The sequence below is a fragment of the Taudactylus pleione genome, unplaced genomic scaffold (genome assembly GCF_031769625.1).
Source record: "Taudactylus pleione unplaced genomic scaffold, aTauple2 ptg000082l, whole genome shotgun sequence".
Taxonomy (NCBI): Eukaryota; Metazoa; Chordata; class Amphibia; order Anura; family Myobatrachidae; genus Taudactylus; species Taudactylus pleione.
The window spans coordinates 9,759,373-9,767,638 of record NW_028284484.1 but is presented as its reverse complement, the minus strand read 5'-3'; positions in this window follow the sequence as shown (position 1 = coordinate 9,767,638).

The window sequence follows — 8,266 nt, the reverse complement described above, 5'->3', positions numbered from 1 at the left end:
TACCCTGGAGGGAAATCCGCCTCCCAGACAGACAGTGGAGCATGGTGCCCACACTACTCACCTCCTGAAGTCAATAGCAATGGCATTGTGTAATGTACAGTCTCCCACCGACACTGGCTGCTAACTTGCAGGGGCTGCTGCGTGCGAGTCACAGTCTCTGCAGGGTAGAAACAGAGGAACTGGCATCCGCAGTGGGTTGATAGTAGAATCTATCCAACCTAACCATCAGCGGTGCTCAGGAGCTCGCTGTGATTGGGAGCTGAGTGGAAGGCAGAAAAGTCACATCCAGCCCTGGTTACATGATAGATTCAAGTCAGAGAGCTCTGCTCTGAGGAGCTGCCGCCTGCCACGCATGCGCAGCAGTGCCGATCAAGCACCGCAGGCAGCGCAGTGACAGTCCCCAGCCGGTGTGAAAAGGAGTGTGTCCCATCGGACAGCAGTGCAAGTACTCGCTCAAGGTACCTCTGAGTATGGCTGGGAAGGGGGCCCCCTAAGAAAGGGGGGCCCGGGGGTACTAGCCTCCTATGCCCCCCCCTTAATCCGGCTCTGGTTGTCATACACCTCTTGCTGCATTTGCATATTAGCAAGGACGGAATTGCAAAGCTGCCTGCGTGCAGCTTTGCAATTCCATCCAAAGCTGAATCACCCCCTGAGTCAGGTTAATCATGTGACAGATAATGTAATAAAAGTTTATCTATAACATAGAGGAAATGTGTGGTTATTTTAATAATGTCTCAGGGATAATTTTAAAAATAAGGAGTGTATAGGTGAGGAATATTTTCCAAGACAAAGTTCATTTCTTTGTGCCTACTTCCCCCATCTCCTGATAATTTAATGATGATGTAATATCTGTACAGACATTCATTTTCTCCAGTCACAACTACCACACAAATTCATAAGATGCTGCAGCATCCATCCTATCAGTTGTATTTGTCTAATATTTCTTGGTGTGCTAGTGACCCATATAAATGGAGGTCATTGGTCAATCACTAACTTTGAACATTACTGCTGTAACAGTTGTTGTAACAGAGGGGGTCATTCAGACCCGCTCGCGAGCGCAGGACGCTCGCAAGCGGGTCGATGTTGCCCTACTGCGCATGCGCACAACGGAGGGAGCTCCGTCGTGCGCATGCACGAGACCCGGCGAGCGGCGGGCTCTCCGCCGCTCCGGGTCTCGCACCAAAAGGGGCGTGCTGTCGATGTTGAGTGACAGCACGCCTCCTTTGGTGGGCGTGCCTGCCAAACGGAGGCGTTCCCATGGGAACGCCTACCGCCTGAAGCCGGCCCCACTGACATCACTAGTGATGTCAGTAGGAGTGAATTTGGCTCTGATAGAGCCAAAATCATTCCAGGGCTTGCAGCAGCGAGACCCTACCGCAGGGTCTCCGTAGCAAGCCCGATGGTCTTGACCATCGCAACCATCATCATGGACGCTCGCTATAGCTGTGGGTGGTAACCCACAGCTAGGCGAGCGTCCATAAGGCCGCTCCATTTTCATGTAGGAGGGCCCTGATTCAGAGCGAGCGCTCTAGTCAGAGCGTCCAGCTCTGAATCAGGCCCAGACTTTCAGAGAGATGTACTAAGCCTTAGAGAGAGATAAAGTACCAACTATCAGCTCTTAACTGTCACTTTACAGGCTGAATTTGAAAAATGACAGTTAGGAGCTGATTGGTTGGTACTTTATCTTTCTCCACTTTATCTTTCTCCAAGGTTTAGTACACAAGGTTACCCATAGTCCAAGCGTTGCTAATAAACAGTTAAGCTGGATACACATTGGAGAGATGTTGGGGCGATTTGGAATTTCGGTAAGACAAATCGCCTAAATTGCTCAGTGTGTACGCTCAATATGCGTGTGCCCGCAGTCGCTAGCAGTGTCATCAGGTTTGATGTATTGCACATCAAACCTGACGATTTCGCATGCGACCTAGTGTATGCTAATGAAGGATGGAACAAGTGATCGTCATGTCGTTCATTAATCGCTGTAGTGTGTACCGACAATCATGCGATGTCCAGGGTGTCCCATGACATCGGCATGATTGCTGGTCGTCTCAGTGTGTACCCAACTTTATCAGATTGTCTGACTACATCTGCATATTCATGGCCATCCTATAGCTGCCCATAGACACATCATATAAAACCATTAGTCATATAAAACCAGATAACCATAGACTACTGCATATGTGCAGCCAAAACAACCACAGAAAGCAGGATTGTATGCTATTGTCAAGCCCAGCAACAGTGGGGGACAAAGGGAACACCCATACTGGGCCCCATGGATCAGAGGGGCCCCAACGATTAGGGACAAAAAAAAACGGGACAGCAGCACCTATTGAAACTTTTTAAATGGCTGCTGTGCTGTGTTGTTACAGCAGCCGTCCAGCCAAAGACCTGCCCACTGACACTGTCACATGATACACACCGAGACACGCAGGGGCTGGCGGTCGTCCTCCTGGGCCCAGCTCCTGCTGCCTTCCTGATCCTCTCCTATAGGCTTCCTCCCCAACTTTCCCATTGCAGCATCAAAGTACCCCCCCTCTCATCACCCCTTCCCCCTCACGGCCCCCCTGCGCCACCATCGTGCCCCCCCTCCTGGCTCCCCCTCCCACGGCCCCCCCTTAGCCCCGAACAATACACACTCCTCATCGGTCAGTGGTCCAGCTGAAGAGTATAGGGACACAGCCTCAGCAGTAAGGTAAATTAAGGTAAATGACTATGGACCTGATTTAGAGCCGGACGCTCTGACTAGAGCACTCGCTCTGAATCAGGACCCTTCCACCTAAAATTGGAGCGGCCTCCTGGCAGCTCGCATAGCTGTGGGTGACCACCCACAGCTTATGCGAGCGGCCAAAATGATGGTCGCGATGGTCAAGAACATCGCGACAATCGGTCTTGCGACGAGACCCTGCGGTAGGGTCTCGCTGCCGGAAGCCCTGGAGTGCTTTTGGCTCTATCAGAGCCAAAAGCACTCCCACTGACATCACTAGTGATGTCAGTGGGGCCGGACCTAGACGGTAGGCGTTCCCATGGGAACGCCTCCAACTGGGCAACAACGCCCCCGGCACGCCCACCAAAGGGGGCGTGCTGTCACTCACCATCGACAGCACGCCCCCTTTGGTGCGAGACCCATAGCGATGGCTGGCTGTCGCTATGCGGGTCTCGCGCATGCGCACGATGGAACTCCCTCCGTCGTGCGCATGCGCACTAGGGCACCATCGACCCGCTTGCGAGCGCTCAGCGCTCGCGAGCGGGTCTGAATCAGGCCCTATGTGTAAATGACTATGTTATTGTCACTTTTAACATATGTGTGTGTATATGTTTACCATAATGTGGGCTGTGTGAGCCAGATACACATGTAGTGCTCAATAAATATTTAAAATAATAATAATAATTAAAAAAAAAAAAAATCAGTGTAAAAAAAAAATTCCATTTCCATTTTCTGCAGATATTGGTGTTCTGGGGCTGTTGAATCAGTTCACAAAGCTTGACATTTTTTCTTAATTTCCTCTAAAACAGACTCTGTGGGACATGTATCAAGCCTTTGGCGTGTGTCTGAAAAAGGGGTGTGGCCTCATGGGAAACATCGTAGCCGCGAGCCACACATATATGTGTGTATGTGTATATATTATATACAGTTTGTATGTATGCATGTGTGCGCGCATTTCTCTATCTGTAATAATTGTGTGTGTGTGTGTGTGGACCTGGCATGTTGGTTTGTAGGATGGGTCACGGAGGCGGCAATAGGTGGGGGGAGGGTTGGGGGCCCCAGAGATCCAAGTGTAACGGGCCCCAAGATTTCTGTTGCCGGCCCTGGCTATTGTTCTATTGCATGCTAATATTACACGAGCTCCTGGCAGCATGTTAAGCGATGTCTCACTGCTCACAGCTGCCTCACAGCAGGCCCGGATTTCCCACAAGACAACCTAGGCACTCGCCTAGGGCCCCACGAGTCCCAAGGGGCCCGTGGATGGGCCCCTTTTGACTCGCGGGGCCCTAGATGGGCCTCTTTTCCCCAAGAAATCTGGCCGGTCAAAATGCTCCCAGAGGAGCACCGTACAAGTACCGTGTGACATCATGATGTCACGCGGACCCGCTTATAGAGTCCCGCTGCTGCAATAATGTCTGCATTGTCACAGAGTGACTGTGCTTAAGAGGGAGGATGAGGGTCACCGGGTCCTCCGACCAGCCCCATCCAGCTCCAGCCCACCCCCAGCACAGCAGCCTCTGCCACTGACTGCCAGGCTTGCAGCTTGCCACCAGCATCACGCATCGGCGGCACCCAGCATGGAGCAGAGGGATAGGCCAAGGCAGAGTCTGGCTGAGTGAGACAGTGACCGAGGATCCAGATCTCAGGGAATCACAGCAGCCAGGCAGGTAGGGTCAAGTACTGTGCTATTCTCAGCTACTCTAATATAGATTGAATTATGTAGGATTTATTTTTTATGGTAGGTGGGGTCTGGGAGGTGGACAGGACTGCCTTATATTACAAGCATATAGTAATATACATTATGATGATCATGATATTAGTATTATTGGTGCATCAATCCAAGATGATGGTATTTTCATGTTAGGTGCTTGTAATATACTATACTATAATGCAGTCCTGTCCACTCCCCACCTACCATTACAAAAATAAATCCTACAAGGGGGGGGGGTATAATGGTGATGACTCATCCCCATCATTGTACTCAGCTGAGCACAGTCACACACAATACTGGGCATGTCCACACCACAACCCCCACTGCAGATGCCACCTCGCTGCTACCTTCTAATCCTTAGCACTCCTCAGGTTTATGTGATGTATTCAATGGATAATGAGGAATGTAACCTTAGGGTATTAAGTTTAGTTTGTGTTTTGGCATTAGGGATGGTGTATCAGTTTGGGTTAGGGTAATAGGGTCAGATTAGGTGTTTGAGTTGGGGTATTAGGTATTGTGTAGGGTTTAGCGGTTAGGGTATTAGAGGTTATGGTTAGGGTCACGTTTGAGCTTAGGGTTGAGTTAGGATCAGGATTAGGGTAGGGATGCTTTGCATGAATCAGGAATGCAAATAAAGTGCTATGGATTGTTTGAGGTAGGGGGGCCCCAAACTGGTATCTTGCCTAGGGCCCCATGAGGTCTAAATCTGGTTCTGCCTCACAGCGACAATTGATGGTGCCCTGCGCCCTGGTTTTCTCCCTTATGTGATGTTGTTTTATACCAGGTCACAAAGTAGCCACGCTGTCAGAAAGAAAGAGGAGCAAAGTGAAAGAGCTCCTCAGTGCTTGTCCAGACTAGAGAGGAGAGAGAAGAAAGAATGAAATGGAAGAGGAGAGAGAACCAGAGCTACAGCAAGTATTAAAGTAAGGATGAGGGAGGGAGTCATGTTAAAAAAAATGTGGGTTGGAGGGAGGTGGCTGAATGAGATGTAAAGTATATTTAAAAAGGCTCAAATGAACAAATATATATAGGGTAGAGATGAGCGGGTCCGGACCCACCCGAGCATTTCAATTCCGAGTCGGATCCAAGACCGGCTCGGGTTTTCCCGTCTGACTCAGATCCAAAAACGAGGCAAAAATGTATCCTCCCGCTGTCGGATTCTCGCGGGTTTTGGATTCTATAAAGGTCCTGGTGATCGGAGCCATTTTCACTCCGGCTGTAGAGAGTGTGCAGAACAGACGTGCTCTGTCTGTATTGCTGTTGTTCAAGTTTGCAGTGTTGTCGGGCTGGGGGTCTGTGCTGCTGCTGTTGTTCAAGGGTGCAATGTTGTCGGGCTGGGGGTCTGTGCTACTGCTATTGTTCATGGGTGCAATGTTGTCGGGCTGGGGATGCAGTACATAAATTGGGGCTGCAGTACATAAAGGGGTGCTGCTGTGTTGTCCATAAAGTGGCTGGGGCTGCATAAAGGGGGGCTGCAGTACATAAAGGGGTGCTGCTGTGTTGTCCTGTCCATCAAGGGGCTAGGGCTGCAGTACATAAAGGGGTGCTGTATCATCCAGGGTTGCTCTGTCAGTCCAGGGGTGCTCTTCCCCAGTGTTAAAAAAATAAAAGTTACATTAAATTATCATTCCACAAAAAAAAAAAAAAAATCTGTTTTGATGTGTGTGCTACTGTAGCTAGTAGCTATGCTGTTGTTCGGTGACACTGCCGGCTAGACCGCAGTTTATCATCCACATACAGTATTTGTATCTCTGCATGTGGTCCATCCGCACTCCGCTGCTCCGCAGGGATGCTTTGTTGTCCATAAAGGGGTGCTGTGTTGTTCATCAAGGAGCTGCTGCCTTGTCCAGGAGTGCTCTTCCCCAGTGTTAAAAAAATAAAAGTTAAATAAAATTATCATTCCACAAAAAAAAAAGATCTGTTATGATTTTTCTTTTGTGTGTGTGCTACTGTAGCTAGTAGCTATGCTATTATTGTTCACTGACACTGCCGTCCATAGAGGGGTGCTGTGTTGTTCATCAAGGGGCTGCTGCCAGGTTGGGAATTGCTTTTCTTATAAACTGGAATCTAGATGGGATTTGGTAGTGGGGACACAGGACCTCAATTGACTGTCTAAAACCCACTGCATTATTGGTGGATATTGGACGCACATCTAATACCAGCATAGATGTTATGGCGTCAGTGTTCCGCCGTGCAACTGGGTGACTGCTGTTATATTTGCTCTCCCTTGCAAAAGATTGTTTAACAGTCAATTGTTTTTAAAAGTACTACTAGTAGTCTTCCTGTTCCCTTTCTGGGATGAAAATCCACTCCCAGCAGCAGCATCAGGCATAGCACTCAAGGATTCTTCTGGGGCAAGGACTGATGTGAATGATTTCAATATTGTTTGTAAATGCCTCTCCTCCTCCCCTCCCATTCCTCCCTCATAAATTTGCTTTGCAATCAAGATATTAAATTCAATTTACTACTAATCAAATCTTCCTTTCCCCACCTTCAACTACATACATACTTGTTTCAATCTCCCTCAGGCCTCTTGACTAATAAAAACATTTGTTTCCTGATGTGCCATGTTGGAAGTTGAACTGCCACAGCTGCTGCAATCTTTGACATGCAGTTGCTGAATGCCAAAATTGTCCAGAAAGGTTTATGGCCACAGACAGCATCTCCTGCATACCCCTTTAATTCTAAGAAATATTCTAAACCACCAAGTTGATTTTGTGGGCAAAACATGGGATATATTGTTCACCCATGCTCTCACCTCCTCCCTCATAAATTTGCTTTGGAATCATTAAATTAAATAAAATTTACTACCAATCAACCCATCATTTCCCTGCCTTCAACTACATACATACTCCATCTTCCTCAGGCCTCTTGATTAATGAAAACATGTTTCCTTATGTGCCATGTTGGATGTTGAACTGCCACGTGTTTGTGCAGCCCACTGCTGCAGCTAGATTGGTGCAAATTTTGGACATAAACAGGATGAAAACAATATTGTGAGCTGTGAGGTGGTCAAAATTGACTGGGAAGGAGAGGAAATGAATGTTATTGAGGTTAATAATACTGTAGGAACAAAAAAAGCCCAAATTATGTGATTTTAGCAGTTTTTATACATTTTTGAAAAAAAAATACAGATCCAAAACCAAAACCAAAACAATCAAGGGCAGATTTGTAAAAAGCAAATCCAGATCCAAAACACGAAGGAGATACAGATCCAAAACCAAAAAACGGGGGTCGGCACACATCCCTAATATAGGGTAGGGCGGCAGAGAGGACCAAGCTCGAATGGAAAGTATATAAGGGGAGGAGAACCATACCAAACTAAAAGTAAAAAGAGGGGGGGGGCAAAGAGTACAAGACCAAAAGGAAAAATAATATATAGGGCGGGATGCATCTCGCGTCGCATTTTGAAGTTATGGAAGACTCCAGATTTTTCAGGTTATCCTCCTGGACCCCTGGAGAGGGGGTGGATCTCCTGCATCTGGGAATCGCAGCCTATATGGAGGCGCCGGGGCTAAAATTATGCAAATTGACTAATGACGTGTAAGCCCAACCCACACCCTACTGCAGGGCTGACGGGGTATGTCGTTAACGATGTCATGCTGCAGAATTGTCATGACCAGGGTTTCTCGGCATGGTGGTCGACGAGTATTACCTGTGAGGTTACTGTGGCGGGGGGTGTCTGGCGGTGGTGCTGGTGTGTGGCGAGGGGCATTGGCTGTGCATGGTTCTGCGTGGGCATGCTGTCACGTTGGGCTGGTGAGGCGTGGCAGTGCTTCCATTCCATTTGGCATGGGCGCTGCCATCTTGCCATGTGATTTGCTCGCCCAATCCTGGTTTGTCACATGCTT